Source organism: Quercus suber, unplaced genomic scaffold (genome assembly GCF_002906115.3).
Source record: "Quercus suber isolate HL8 unplaced genomic scaffold, Cork oak 2.0 scaffold_400, whole genome shotgun sequence".
NCBI classification, from domain to species: Eukaryota; Viridiplantae; Streptophyta; class Magnoliopsida; order Fagales; family Fagaceae; genus Quercus; species Quercus suber.
In genome coordinates, this window is record NW_027069851.1 from 225,331 (window position 1) to 240,511 (window position 15,181).

The window sequence follows — 15,181 nt, forward strand, 5'->3', positions numbered from 1 at the left end:
ATTAGGTATATTTGGGGAAGTTTATTGGTGTTCTGTAAAGCTATTCATGTCTTTTGAATCTCAATTTACGTACAAAGATTATTTGCTGCTTAATTTTGTAAAAAGATTATCATTCACACTCTCAAGAATGTTGTGGTAACTTATTGCAACAATATTTTTTGTTACAATAAAGTATTTTTAATAATAATAAAATTATTTTATTGCAACGAAATTTTTGTTGCAACAGCCTATTGCCACAGACTTTAGCGCAATAGTGGGAACATAAATTTTTTCATTGCAATAGAGGTTTATTACAACAATTGGAAATTTATTGCAACAAAACCCCCAAATGCAATATTAAAATCTGTTACGGTAACCTATTGCAACAAAAAATTTGTTGCAACAATATTTTTTTTTGTAATAAAGTATTTTTAATAATAATAAAAATATTTTATTGCAACCAAACTCTATTACAACAAAATTTTTATTGCAATAGTCTATTGCCACAGACTTTATCATGGGAAACAAATTTTTTTCCATTGCAATAGATTTGAAGTTAATTGCATCAAAAAAAATTTCGGGTTTTTTTCTTGTAGTGATTTGTAATTTGATACTTTATTAGTAATTTCACTAATTTGTATCAAAAATTACTTTTTTTCAATGTTTCTTTACTACTGATAGAATTCATTACATCAGAGTTTGATACTACGATGGGGAAGGTGCTTCACTTCAAACATTTTTATCAAAAGGTTTTCAAAGGTATAGGGAAGATTCTGTATTCTTATCATAAAAAGCACAATTCGGGTTTGTTGCAACAAATTGTAGTAACTTTATTTTTTGCTGTAATAAAGTATTTTTAAAAAATGGTCTATTGCAACGAAATTTTTGCAATAGACTATACAGAGGAGGCCACGTGTCCTTTTTTTTTTTTTTTTTTGTCTAACTAACTTGGCCCTACAAATACCACTTTTTTGCTGAATAGTATAAAAATACCAATTAAACATATCAGAGTTCTCATCTCTCATCCCGAAGAGCTATACATTGTTCTGAAATTGTCGGAGCAGGATGCATTCAAGAACCAGAAACCACGTGCAATGAACGGATTAAATCCCTTAATTTCAGGACTTTCTTGAGAGGCTGCATAGGTAAGATTTTTAATTTTTTGTTTCTCTGTCATTTTATTTTGATATGGCTTTTTTATGTTTATATTGATTTTCTAATATGTTTTTAGACGATCGTTGATTTCTTGGACAAAGCACCGATAGGTTGCATTACATGGGAGTTCAATCCCATGACCGGGAAGGTGCTTCACTTTGGATTTTTTTACCGTAAGATATTTTGATGTATTGGGAACATTCTGTACTCATATCACAAGAACCGCCAATTTTGCGGCAATGTTATTGGCCGAATGATGGTGTCTCAAAATCTAGATGTCTGCCATCCGTACGATGGGGTGAGCAGGTTTTCTAATTTCGCTGTGGAGAAGAAAACAGATATCAGACACTTTTGCTGGCTACTGGCCTTGGTGGTCAAGAAGTGCTTCCCAAATGATTATGAAGAATCTTGTTCGCCTTTTCTCAAACTATTTTTTTCCAAAATGTATCTCCACCAAGATGTTCTGAAACACAACTTCATGTTCCAATATTTCAACCCGGCTTTATATAGTAATAAGCATAAATTCAACTTTATTCATGCATTGAAGAATTTTGCAGACCGCAACAAAGATTTATATTACAAGGAAAATAATGGACTTCTGTTGTGTTTAGGGTATACTCAAAGCATTCTTGAAATGAAGAAAAAAGTTAAAAAGAAAGGTGTGTTATTACAATACTTTATTATTGCTCATATTTTTATTTTGAGTCATTAAAGTTCTGATTGATTGATAGCCAACAAAAGGTTGGGGACATTTTGGTTTTTTTTTTTTTGTTTAAAATGAGGTATATTTGGGGAAGATTATTGATGTTCTGTAAAGCTATTCATATCTTTTGAATCTCGATTTACGTACAAAGATTATCTTCTACTTAATTTTGTACAAAGATTATCATTCACGCTCTCAAGAATGTTGCGGTAACTTATTGCAACAATATTTCTTGTTGCAATAAACTATTTTTAATAATAATAAAATTATTTTATTGCAACAAAACCTTATCGCAACGAAATTTTTGTTGCAACAACCTATTGCCACAGACTTTATCACAATAGTGGGAAACATAATTTTTTTCGTTGCAATAGAGGTTTATTGCAACAATTTAAAGTTTATTGCAACAAAACCCCCAAATGTAATATTAAAAAATTTCTGTTACGGTAACCTATTGCAACAAAAATTTTGTTGCAATAAATTGTAGCAAAAATATTTTTTGTTGTAATAAAGTATTTTTAATAATAATAAAAATATTTTATTGCATCCAAACTCTATTTTAACAAAAATTTTATTGCAATAGTCTATTAACACGGTCTTTATCATGGGAAACAAAAAAAATTTCGTTGCAATAAATTTGAAGTTAATTGCAACAAAAAAAATTTCGTTGCAATAAGGGTTTTTTTCTTGTAGAGATTTGTAATTTGGTACTTTATTAGTAATTTAACTAATTTGTATAAAAAATTACTTTTTTTTTTCAATGTTTCTTTAATACCTGTAGAATTCATTACGTGGGAGTTTGATCCTATGATGGGGAAGGTGCTTCACTTCGGACATTTTTATCAAAAGGTTTTCAGAGGTATATAGAAGATTATTTATTCTTATCATAAAAAGCACGATTTGAGTTTGTTGCAACAAATTGTAGTAACAATATTTTTGTTGTAATAAAGTATTTTTAATAATAATAAAAATATTATTATTGTTAAAGTATTTTTAAAAAATAGTCTATTGCGACAAATTTTTTGCAATAGACTATACAGAGGAGGCCATGCGTCCTTTTTTCTTTTCTTTTTTTCTATTTTTGTCTAACTGGCTAGGCCCTACAAATACCACTTTTTTGCTAAATAGTATAAAAATAGCAGTTAAACATATCAGAGTTCTCTAATCTCTCATCTCTCTTAGTCCAAACTCCAAAAAATTTGAGAAGACTAAACCCGCATCAACAGAGATGAGCACCTTCAGGGAGAGAAGAATAGATGTTGCTAGTCATCCTGAAGAGCTGGACATTGTTCCGAAATTGTCGGAGCAGGATGCATTCAAGAACCAAGAGCCACATGCAATGAACAGATTAAATCCCTTAATTTTAGGACTTTCTCGAGAGGCTGCATGGGTAAGATTTTCAATATTTTGTTTCTCTGTCATTTTATTTTGATATGGCTTTTATATATATATATATGTGTGTGTGTGTGTGTGTGTGTGTGTGTTTATATTGATTTTCTAATATGTTTTTAGACGATCGTTGATTTCTTGGACAAAGCACTAATAGGTTGCATTACATGGGAGTTCAATCCCACGACTGGGAAGGTGCTTCACTTTGGATTTTTTTACCTTAAGATATTTCGATGTATTAGGAACATTCTGTACTCATATCACAAGAACTGCCAGTTTTGCGGCAATGTTATTGGCCGAATGATGGTGTGTCAAAATCTAGATGTCTACCATCCGTATGATGGGGTGAGTAGGTTTTCTGATTTCGCCGAGGAGAAGAAAACAGATATTAGACACTTTCGCTGGCTACTAGCCTTGGTGGTCAAAAAGTGCTTCCCAAATGATTACGAAGAATCTTGTTTGCCTTTTTTCAAACTAATTTTTTCCGAAATGTATCTCTACCAAGAGGTTCTGAAACACAACTTCATGTTCCAATATTTCAACCCGGCTCTATATAGTAATAAGCATAAACTCTACTTTATTCATGCATTGAAGAATTTTGCAAACCGCAACAAAGATTTATATCACAAGGAAAATAGTGGACTTCTATTGTCTTTAGGGTATACTCAAAGCCTTCATGAAATGAAGAAAAAAGTCAGAAAGAAAGGTGATTACGATACTTTATTATTGCTCTTATTTTTATTTTGGGTCATTAAAGGTTTGATTGATTGATAGCCAACAAAATATTGGGGATATTTTGGTTTTTTTTTGTTAAAAATAAGGTATATTTGGGGAAGATTATTGGTTTTTTGTAAAGCTATTCATGTCTTTTGAATCTCGATTTACGTACAAAGATTATCTGCTACTTAATTTTGTACAAAAATTATCATTCATGCTCTCAAGAATGTTGCGGTAACCTATTGCAACAATATTTTTTGTTGCAATAAAGTATTTTTAATAATAATAAAAATATTTTATTGCAACAATACTCTATTGCAACGAAATTTTTGTTACAACAGTATATTTCCACAGACTTTATTGCAATAGTGGGAAACATAATTTTTTTTTTTTTTGCAATAGAGGTTTATTGCAACAAAATCTCCAAATGTAGTATTAAAAAATTTCTGTTATGGTAACCTATTGCAACAAAAATTTGTTGCAACAAATTGTAGCAACAATATTTTTTGTTGTAATAAAGTATTTTTAATAATAATAAAAATATTTTATTACAACCAAACTCTATTACAACAAAATTTTTATTGCAATAGTCTATTGCCACAGACTTCATCGTGGGAAACAAATTTTTTTTCCATTGCAATAGATTTGAAGTTAATTGCAACAAAAAAATTTCGTTGCAATAAGTGTTTTTTTTCTTGTAGTGATTTGTAATTTGGTACTTTATAAGTAATTTCACTAATTTGTATCAAAAATTACTTTTTTTTGTCAATGTTTCTTTAGTATGGTTAGAATTCATGTGGCAGTTTGATCCTACAACCGGGAAAGTGCTTCACTTCGGACATTTTATCAAAAGGTTTTCAGAGGTATAAGGAAGATTTTCTATTCTTATCATAAAAAGCACGATTCGGGTTTGTAGCAACAAATTGTAGTAACAATATTTTTTGTTGTAATAAAGTATTTCTAATAATAATAAAAATATTATTATTGTTAAAGTATTTTTAAAAAATAGTCTATTGCAACAAAATTTTTGCAATAGACTACACATAGGAGGCCATGTGTCCTTTTTTTTTTTTGTCTAATTCGCTTGGCCCTACAAATACCACTTTTTTGTTGAATAGTATAAAAATACCAATTAAACATATCAAAGTTCTCTAATCTCTCATCTCTCCCAGTCCAAACTCCAAAAAATTTGAGAAAACTAAACCTGCATCAACAGAGATGAGCACCTTTAGGGAGAGAAGAATAGATGCTGCTAGTCATCCCGAAGAGCTGGACATTGTTCTAAATTTGTCGGAGCAGGATGCATTCAAGAACCAGAAGCCACGTGCAATGAACGGATTAAATCCCTTAAGTTGCGTAGTTCATGTACATCTTCCTAGCAAAAGAACCTTCCTCCACGAGGATTTGATCCAACTTGCAATAAAATAGAACCAACTCTATCCCTGTAAAGGATCTGAGAAAGATATCCATCAACAATGAATAGATACCTGGAAACTTGTTGGTTATCCTCTGCTCCATCTCAATATAAAAAGGAAGATCAAATAACTTTTCTTTATCTTTCAGATAAGGCAACATCTAAAACAAAGAATGATAAAAATTTTAATACACAGGAAAAAAAATTTTAATTCTCAAAATAATGAGAAGTTACATACCTTTGGTTCATTCTGCATTCGTGAGAAAGAACCATGCCCCTCTTTTTATATTCTAATTGATCATTGATTTCTTTCCTCTTTTTTGTTCTCCATTCTATTTGTTTCATTCTGATTATAAATCCTTTCATTTTTCATTTGCATACCTTTCACAAAATGTTCTTGCAAATTGGGTATAAAAGTTAAGGACCTTAGAAAAATATCCATCAACAATGTCTGCCATCCATATGATGGGGTGAGTAGGTTTTCTGATTTCACCAAGGGGAAGAAAACAAATATCAAACACTTTCACTGCCATTCATGTTTGTTGCAACAAATTGTAGTAACAATATTTTTTGTTGTAATAAAGTATTTTTAATAACAATAAAAATATTTTATTGCAACCAAATTCTATTGCAACGAAATTTTTGTTGCAATAGTCTATTGCCACAGATTTTATCGCAACAGGGAGAAATAGAATTTTTTCCGGTATATTACAACAATTTAAAGTTAATTGCAACAAAAAATTTAGTTGCAATAAGGGTTCTTCTTGTTGTAATTTGTAATTTGGTACTTTTTTAGTAATTTCACTAATTTGTATAAAAAATTACTTTTTTTTTTTTAATATTTCTTTAGTGCCAGTAGAATTCATTACATGGGAGTTTGATCCTACAATGAGGAAGGTGCTACATTTCAAACATTTTTATCGAAAGGTTTTTGGAGGTGTAGTGAAGATTCTCTATTCTTATCATAAAAAGTTTGTTTCGGACCGAACCAGCCTAAATCAAATTGTATTGGGCTAAATCGGAAAAAAAAAAAAAAAAAAAATCGTCGTGGACGTGCGTACATCGCGTCCATGCGTATCGAACTCACGACCGCACAGTGCATCCATGCGTATCTAACTCAAGTGCACCAACCCAATCGGCACACTCGGACTTTCTAGATTTTAATCCAAAAATATATATTATTTGACCCATAAATATTGTGGCCATTTAAATTTTCTATGTTGGTGTTCAACTCTACTTGAAGCTATAAGAAAGTTTGATTTCAACAATATCATAAGCCAAAGCTTTGCCGGCTAATCAAAAGTATATCTTGAGTTTCAATTTGATATAGTACGTGTATGAAATTTGGCATGGTTTTGCCCAAACCAATCACATACATGTATTGCCTCTTCTTCTTTCTCTACAGTTACAACCCTAATCCCATCAGAGTGTTAACTTTTAAAACTAGACACAATAGAAAAAAAAAAAAAAAAAAAAATCGTCGTGGACGTGCGTACATCGCGTCCATGCGTATCGAACTCACGACCGCACAGTGCATCCATGCGTATCTAACTCAAGTGCACCAACCCAATCGGCACACTCGGACTTTCTAGATTTTAATCCAAAAATATATATTATTTGACCCATAAATATTGTGGCCATTTAAATTTTCTATGTTGGTGTTCAACTCTACTTGAAGCTATAAGAAAGTTTGATTTCAACAATATCATAAGCCAAAGCTTTGCCGGCTAATCAAAAGTATATCTTGAGTTTCAATTTGATATAGTACGTGTATGAAATTTGGCATGGTTTTGCCCAAACCAATCACATACATGTATTGCCTCTTCTTCTTTCTCTACAGTTACAACCCTAATCCCATCAGAGTGTTAACTTTTAAAACTAGACACAATAGTGAGATCCATTTCATTTTCAAGTTATGGTGAATTGTTCATGTCATTGTGATATCATTGATATTATTTGTTCTAATTTGGTTTAGTGATTGTAGTTCTGTCTAACCCAAATAGATAGATTTTCTACTCTATTAATTACTGAATATTGAATCTTTATTGTGGTTGATTCACCTTGACTTTGCACTTAAGGTTTATAGGTTTAAAGCTTGTGCTATATATCCAAAAGTTAGGCTCTTTTAAACATACACCACTGTCAGTTTCTTTAAGACCCTCTTCCCTCTTCAAGTGTGTGTTAAAAAAAAAAAACTTTAATGATTAATTGTTTACAATTTGTACTTATTTACTTCTTTGACACCTTGTAATGATTGTAGTTTAAGTTTCTTATAATAATTACGAACTAATTACCACCGTTGACACATTGGATTAATTGAAACGTTATTTTTTTATGGCATGAGCTATTTGATTCTCAGAAGTGCGGGTGTGGATTCGGGTTCGGTTATGGGTACATTTATTAATAAATTATTAAATATATTTTTATTTATATTTTCTATATATTGCTAAACATATTTTTTTTCATATAATGGTAAACACATATCAATTTAAGAGCAATAGTAGATAACAAAGTGACAAAATTCAGGGTTTGAGATGAGTTTAGGGTTTTTTTCGTTAAACTAGGATGTCAAAATGGTGTGTTTTAACAAAAAAATTTATCTTTTTTTCTAAAAACTTATTTCGGCCCATATCAGTCCGATTTGGGCCCTATTTCGGCTCGTTTTGGAGCGAATTTGACCATACTAGCCTGAATCAGAAAACGAAAAAAAAAAATCATCATGGACGCGTGTGTAACTGCGTCCACGGCCGCACAATGTGTCCATGCGTATCAGACTCGAGTGTGCATACCCAATCGGCGCACTCGTGCTTTCTAGGTTTGATTATCCTGGTATGTGTTTAAATATCATTATAATTTATTTTTCTTACATTTGATTTATGTAGTATTTTTTTCAAATATTTCTTGTTTACAAGGATGAGTGTTCTTGTTTACAAGTATGTGGGATGGACACTTCACTTTTGCTAATGAAAGGATTGAAATTCTTGCCTTATTTAAAATCATTATGGATATCAAGAAATGTAAAGGTACATTGAAATAAATTCAAAGCTATCTTTATCTATTAGTTTAATTATGATTGCAGGGTTTTTTTTTTAAATTTTTTGGCAAGTACTATTTCAGCATTTACATTTTGAAGCCATATTGTATTGTTTGTGGATAAATATTTGTTCACCTAATTTTCCCCCAGATAGAGTTTTCTTCCATGTTTTAGGGCACCCTTGAATCAATAATTTTATTACCTAAGCAAGTGTGAATTTTACGTATGCTGAATCGAACCACTGTGTTGGGAAATGGATAAGCTCTCATCATGTTAGTCTTAAAGCATGTGATGCGTTGTACAGGTTTTGTGTCCCATGGTAATAGCATCATGTTTTTAATTTTTAGCTAAAATGCATTCTTGATTTCTGAAGTTTGCCTCACGTGACATTGGCCTCCCAAATTTCAAAAGTAGTGCACTATTAGTTACTTAAAAAATGGCATGCTTTTAAAGGTTCTTTTTATGATCCATTAGCAAGTGCATACAACACATTTGCCAATTCTAAGGTATTCTCTATAATGGGATAAATCAAGTCATTCTTGTAACTGCTTAAAACCTGCACAAGAAATATGATTTAACATTAATGGAAGTTTTGAAGCATACAACACGATGCTCATCTTGCTATAGGCATGTGCAATGCTAGGAACTAGCTATGTTGAAAATTGGTTCTCCCACTGAGGCAGTAATTGCATTGACATGTTAAGAAAGAATGTATAATGCATTATTTCACCGCACAATGTGTCCATGCGTATCAGACTCGAGTGTGCATACCCAATCGGCGCACTCGTGCTTTCTAGGTTTGATTATCCTGGTATGTGTTTAAATATCATTATAATTTATTTTTCTTACATTTGATTTATGTAGTATTTTTTTCAAATATTTCTTGTTTACAAGGATGAGTGTTCTTGTTTACAAGTATGTGGGATGGACACTTCACTTTTGCTAATGAAAGGATTGAAATTCTTGCCTTATTTAAAATCATTATGGATATCAAGAAATGTAAAGGTACACATTGAAATAAATTCAAAGCTATCTTTATCTATTAGTTTAATTACGATTGCAGGGTTTTTTTTAAAAAAAATTTTGGCAAGTACTATTTCAGCATTTACATTTTGAAGCCATATTGTATTGTTTGTGGATAAATATTTGTTCACCTAATTTTCCCCCAAATAGAGTTTTCTTCCATGTTTTAGGGCACCCTTGAATCAATAATTTTATTACCTAAGCAAGTGTGAATTTTACGTATGCTGAATCGAACTACTGTGTTGGGAAATGGATAAGCTCTCATCGTGTTAGTCTTAAAGCATGTGATGCGTTGTACAGGTTTTGTGTCCCATGGTAATAGCATCATGTTTTTAATTTTTAGCTAAAATGCATTCTTGATTCCTGAAGTTTGCCTCACATGACATTGGCCTCCCAAATTTCAAAACTAGTGCACTATTAGTTACTTAAAAAATGGCATGCTTTTAAAGGTTCTTTTTATGATCCATTAGCAAGTGCATACAACACATTTGCCAATTCTAAGGTATTCTCTATAATGGGATAAATCAAGTCATTCTTGTAACTGCTTAAAACCTGCACAAGAAATATGATTTAACATTAATGGAAGTTTTGAAGCATACAACACGATGCTTTTCTTGCTACAGGCATGTGCAATGCTGGGAACTAGCTATGTTGAAAATTGGTTCTCCCACTGAGGCAGTAATTGCATTAACATGTTAAGAAAGAATGTATAATGCATTATTTCTTTGATGAGGCAAGCCAATGAATACCTTCTGAGGGGTACTTGCCTCATGCTCTAGGCCAAGCCTAGTGTCTATGTTCTTCTGTTTTAAGGGTTCAAGTGAACCATCCTCCTTTTTATTGTATACTTGTATTGAATGTAAACTAGATGAATTGTAGAATTCTCTGAACCTAGTATCATCTCCAAGATCTTGCAAATTAAGAACATCAAATATTTCTTTTTTAAAAGGGAGGAAAAGACACCAAACATTAACTAAATCACCACTAGGACTCCAGGGGTTACTGAATGGTCAATGCTATTCAAGGGTTGGTTTGAACTTTTTAACAGGCATGGAGGAGAATGCCTCTGAGGTCTACCTCATTCTTTTTATATTTAATAAAAGGGGTCCTAAGAGCTTCCAAATCATGCAAAACCATTATGGGATCAATGGGATTGCATAGTCCAAAACCAACCCTCCTCCCTCTCCTGAAATATTGGATAAAGAAGGAAACTAAAGGCAGGTGCTGCAAAGAAAATTTGACTGCTTTTAACATTTGAACCCATTGACATATCCAGGAATGCAATTTAAAACATATAATTTTATGAGCTGAATTCTCTTTGGCTTCTTCTCTCAAAGAGCTTGATCAGTTTGTAAGACTTAGTGTCTGTTTGAGAAAAATTTATTAAGCTTTTTACTGAATTTTTAAAACTAACCGGGTAAATTTCATTAACATAGCCCGTGGTCACATGTAAATACTACAAGAATGCAGAACAAGATTCTCTTCGTGCTAATGGATTTCAAGTGATCTCTCAAGTGTATAATACCTCAATAACTTGTTAGTGACATTTCCATATATGAATTTCGTACATAGATCAAAGGAGAAAAATGATCGTCTTAATTTCATAGAGAAAATAGCACTCTTCAGAGAATAACTGGTTTGTGGAATGATCGAACCCCTGATGGTATTCAAATTTCTAGTTCATGTCAAAGGATTAGGGTAAAGGACTTGGGATTGGTCTAGGTTCTTCAACGTTTAGCATGCCTTAAGTTTTGAGTTTTTTTTTTTTTTTTTTTTTTTTTTTTTTTTTTTTTTTTGTGTGTGTGTGTGTGTATGAAATGGTTAACTATAATTGTTGTTGCAGACAATATTGGATATCTCAGGGAATTTAGAACTTGAACTTCTTTCTAGGCCAGGCCTTATGGGCCTTATGAGTCAAAATCTTCTGTCCCACTTTTCCTACTCCACTCTATACTCTACCAATAAATATTTGTCACTTGTTCATCTAATTAATTAAATACTATCATTATTGACTTATTAATACTACAATTATTAATTAATAAAAGTATTTAATTAATTAGTGGACATGTGGCAGTATTTATTGGTAGAGTATAGAGTGAAGCAGGAAAAGTGGGACAGAAGATTTAGACTCTGAATGGAGTTACTCTTATAAATCTTAACATATATATATGTATGTATGTATATATTAATGCAAAATTGTAATATTATTTACTTCGAAGAGCTTTAATAATCATAGCAAAAGAATTTACTCTACAAATCATTTACTTGAAAATTGAAAGAAAAATACCAACGTTAGAAAGCTCTTTTGGACTACAGCATATCAGGGGCCTTGGAGGCTATGTGGCTGAAAAGTTTGGTATTTATAGTCTCTAGTGATTGTAAAGTCAGCTAAAACCCTAATCCCTCATGGTTTTAAGATTTCGTCCTTTACTTTAATGCTATTCCTATTTGTCACCTTAATGTTTTTAAGTTTTTCATATTAACCCATCTACTTAACAGAATGACATACTTTGCCAAATGTTTTTTTATTTTATTTTTTATTTTAATGAAGCTGAAGTCAAATGTTTTAGAAGTCAGGTGGCGTCCAAAGCAAATTGTGAAAATCACTAAGCTTGTACAAAAATACAAATTTGAACAAATATGAAATTGAATACATATGAATTTATAATGGACATCTTTGTAAGTGGAAATGTGGAATAAGTTCTTATATAATCAAGTTTCTTTCACTTGGAGACAGTGAAAGATATTGATGGGGAAAAATAGTCAATCAATACAATAACACACTGCGCAATTATTTCTTTTTTCCCTCTTTGTCTAATTTTCTAATTTCAATTCAAAGCTTCTTTATAAAAAATTTCACCTTTGTTTGATTCTGAGGGCATTCCTCAATTTTAAATCGTGCACTGCACAATTTATGAGGAAAATAAGATTTTGTTACTTTTGTGTTGGGCACAAAAATATAAGTTTTGATAAGGATTGGGCCTGGTATCAACATCAGTAACATAAAAAAGGCCCAAAAGACTCGAAGTAGCAATGTAAAGTCCAATCAGGAAGCAAAAGAGAGACAAGTGATGTAATTAACAAAGAAGAGCCCCACGAACAACCGAGCACAAACCATAGAACTTATTCAGAGTTCTAATAGAGCACATTTTAGAGATCAGTATATTAGGTTCTTAGGATTTAGTCTCTTAGTTCTTTAGGTCTGTAAGGAAATCTTCATCATTTGCTTGTAAGTTTATGCCTCAGTATCTATACTTACAAATATTCTATAGTTTGATGTGATTATGTACATGTTTGTGATAATTTGATCTGTATGAACTTTTATTTCGACGCAAATTAGTGTTATTTGAACCGGATCGATTGAATTCTTGCGATTTGAGTCATGATAAGTAATATATTAGCACAAATTCAAAACCTTCTCCATGATGCACCAATCCTTCCACTCCAAAGAATTAGGAGAAAAATATAACAAATAAATGTTGTTGCACACTACAAAAATCAGTAATTTTAATAAAAGTTCTTCATGAAATCTTCAAAAAGAAGCCTGATTGCATGTGTTAGGGTTCACAATATGGATTAAAGTAACAGAGACCAACCTCTAGATCCTAAACCAAATTCCAAAGCACATAATTTGACCTCAAATCCTCAAACTCCCATTACAACGACCACCAACTCAGCCAATCATCAGGAATCCAAATCAGAAGCTCCCAAAATTCGCCCATAACTAATGAAATAGTCAAAGCTCCACACTTCAAGCCAAAATTTCCCATCTCTTTGTACAATAGTTTTCAATGGCACTCAAATGTGTGTCATAAGAGCTACTTCATTTAATTTGTTCTTTTTTGGTTCTTGGGTTTTCTATTGTTTGTACCTTCATAATCCCAGATAAGAGCTAAAAAGCCTAAATGGTTAGTGTTTAAACTGATTCATGGGAGGCCAAAAGTAACTTGGAAGTTTTGCTAACTAATGTCTTTTATTTTTTAAACACAAGATGTTTTCTTAATAACTCGCCATACATATAACATATATTTTGATTTTCCTTCTTCATTTTTTGGGTTATTTTTATTTTTTTTTTCATTTTGTACAGGGTATTAAAAAAACCTTCAAAGTGTGTAATTTTTTTTTTGTTTCTTTCTTTCTATGAAGATCCACTCTTTTCTTCATGGGTATAATGATTTTCAAATTCCTCATTTTTTTTTTCAATGTTTTGGTTAAAGCCTTATATGTGTCTAGTATATAGGTCTCATAGTTGTGTGAATACCAAATGATAGATGCATATTTTGAATGCATAAGATAATTATTAGTTGTAAATTGACTCCAATAATGCACCGAAAGGAGATATAATTTTAGGGGTCATATTAACGGGTGTCCTTAGGTCAATTGTTGACCAATCATTTTAGGAAAGTTTTAACACAACTTTTATGGGAAATAGAAAAAATTGTCAAAACATTAATTGTTTTTTTTTTCTTTTCCCACAAAAAAAATCTCCCAAAATGGCTCATTAAGAGGATTCGCATTAGTCCTGCGAAATGCCAAATGTAAGGAAATTTTGGCATTCAGGCCCAAAGGAGCTCAATTGTAAAAATAAAAATATTATTTTATTCATTTTCTCTCTCATCTGTCTCCTGACTCTCCCACTCTTTCAACCCTGTCTCCCACGTCTCTCCCTCTTTCAGATTTCTCCCCCTCCCTTTGCTCTCCCTCAGGCCATCGTTGGCCACCATTGCCCAACAACGCCAAGCTTAGGCTGCATCTTGATGTTTTGTTGTGATGTGGCTTCAATGTTTTGCTCTGATGGGTTTGCTCCCATGTGGGTGTGGTTTGCTCCGATGGTGATGCGTGCTGTTTGCTCCAATGGGTTTGATGGGTTTGCTCCCATGTGGGTGTGGTTTGCTCCAATCGTGATGCGTGTTGTTTGCTCCGATGGGTTGTGGGTTAGGTGGTGGGTTTGGATAGGTGGATCGGTGTATCATGGGTCAAGTGGTGGCGTGGGTTTTTTTGGTGGAGATTGGTGGGTTTGAATTGGTGGAGATTGGTGGGTTTCTGGGTTTGGATCGGTGTTGTGTGTGTGGATCGGTGCTGTGGGTTTGGATTGGTGCCGTTGTGGCCGGTGCTAGAGGTTAAGGGAGAAACAGAGGAAAAGAAAGAGAAAAAAAGAAATAGTAAAAAAAAAAAAAGGAATAAAATGGGAAAAAAAATAAAGTTTTGGGATGTTGGATGTATTGTAAAATGGTATGGTATAATTGATAAAGTAGCTTTTTGAGATGGTAAAATAGGATGTGATAGAATTTTAGGATGTGAATGATCTAACAAATGCCCTTAGGGCATTCGTTAACATTTTCCTAATTTTAAATGAATTTAACTAATACATGGTAAATTTTATGACATTAAAGTCTATGCTATGTATCCAAAAGTTAGGCCCCTTTTAGATATACACTATTGTTAGTTTCTTTAAAATTTTCTCTCCTCTCTCCTTATGAGTGTATTTTAAATACTTAGTATTCTTAAAAAAAAATTTATATTATTAAAAAAAAAAGAAAAAAAGAAAAAAAAAAGAAAAAAGGGCATTGAGGGGAAAGAAAATGACCATGAGAAATCGGTCGTTATAATTAGAGACCCAAAAAAAAAAAAAAAAAAAAAAAGGGCATTGAGGGGAAAGAAAATGACCATGAGAAATCGGTCGTTATAATTAGAGACCCAAAATATAGTTTTAATGGGCTTGCTCAATTTTTAAAGATATAAAGTAGGCTTGCTGAACCATCTTTGA

The 15,181-nt window shown here is 32.1% G+C and overlaps 1 non-coding gene across 1 annotated transcript; it reads left to right on the forward strand.

Moving 5' to 3' along the window:
- Positions 1 to 13,292: 13,292 nt before the first annotated feature.
- LOC111987319 (small nucleolar RNA snoR83) lies at positions 13,293 to 13,434 on the forward strand. The gene has a single exon (XR_002880278.2). It is a non-coding gene; the product is annotated as a small nucleolar RNA snoR83 (small nucleolar RNA).
- The last annotated feature ends 1,747 nt before the right edge of the window (positions 13,435 to 15,181 follow it).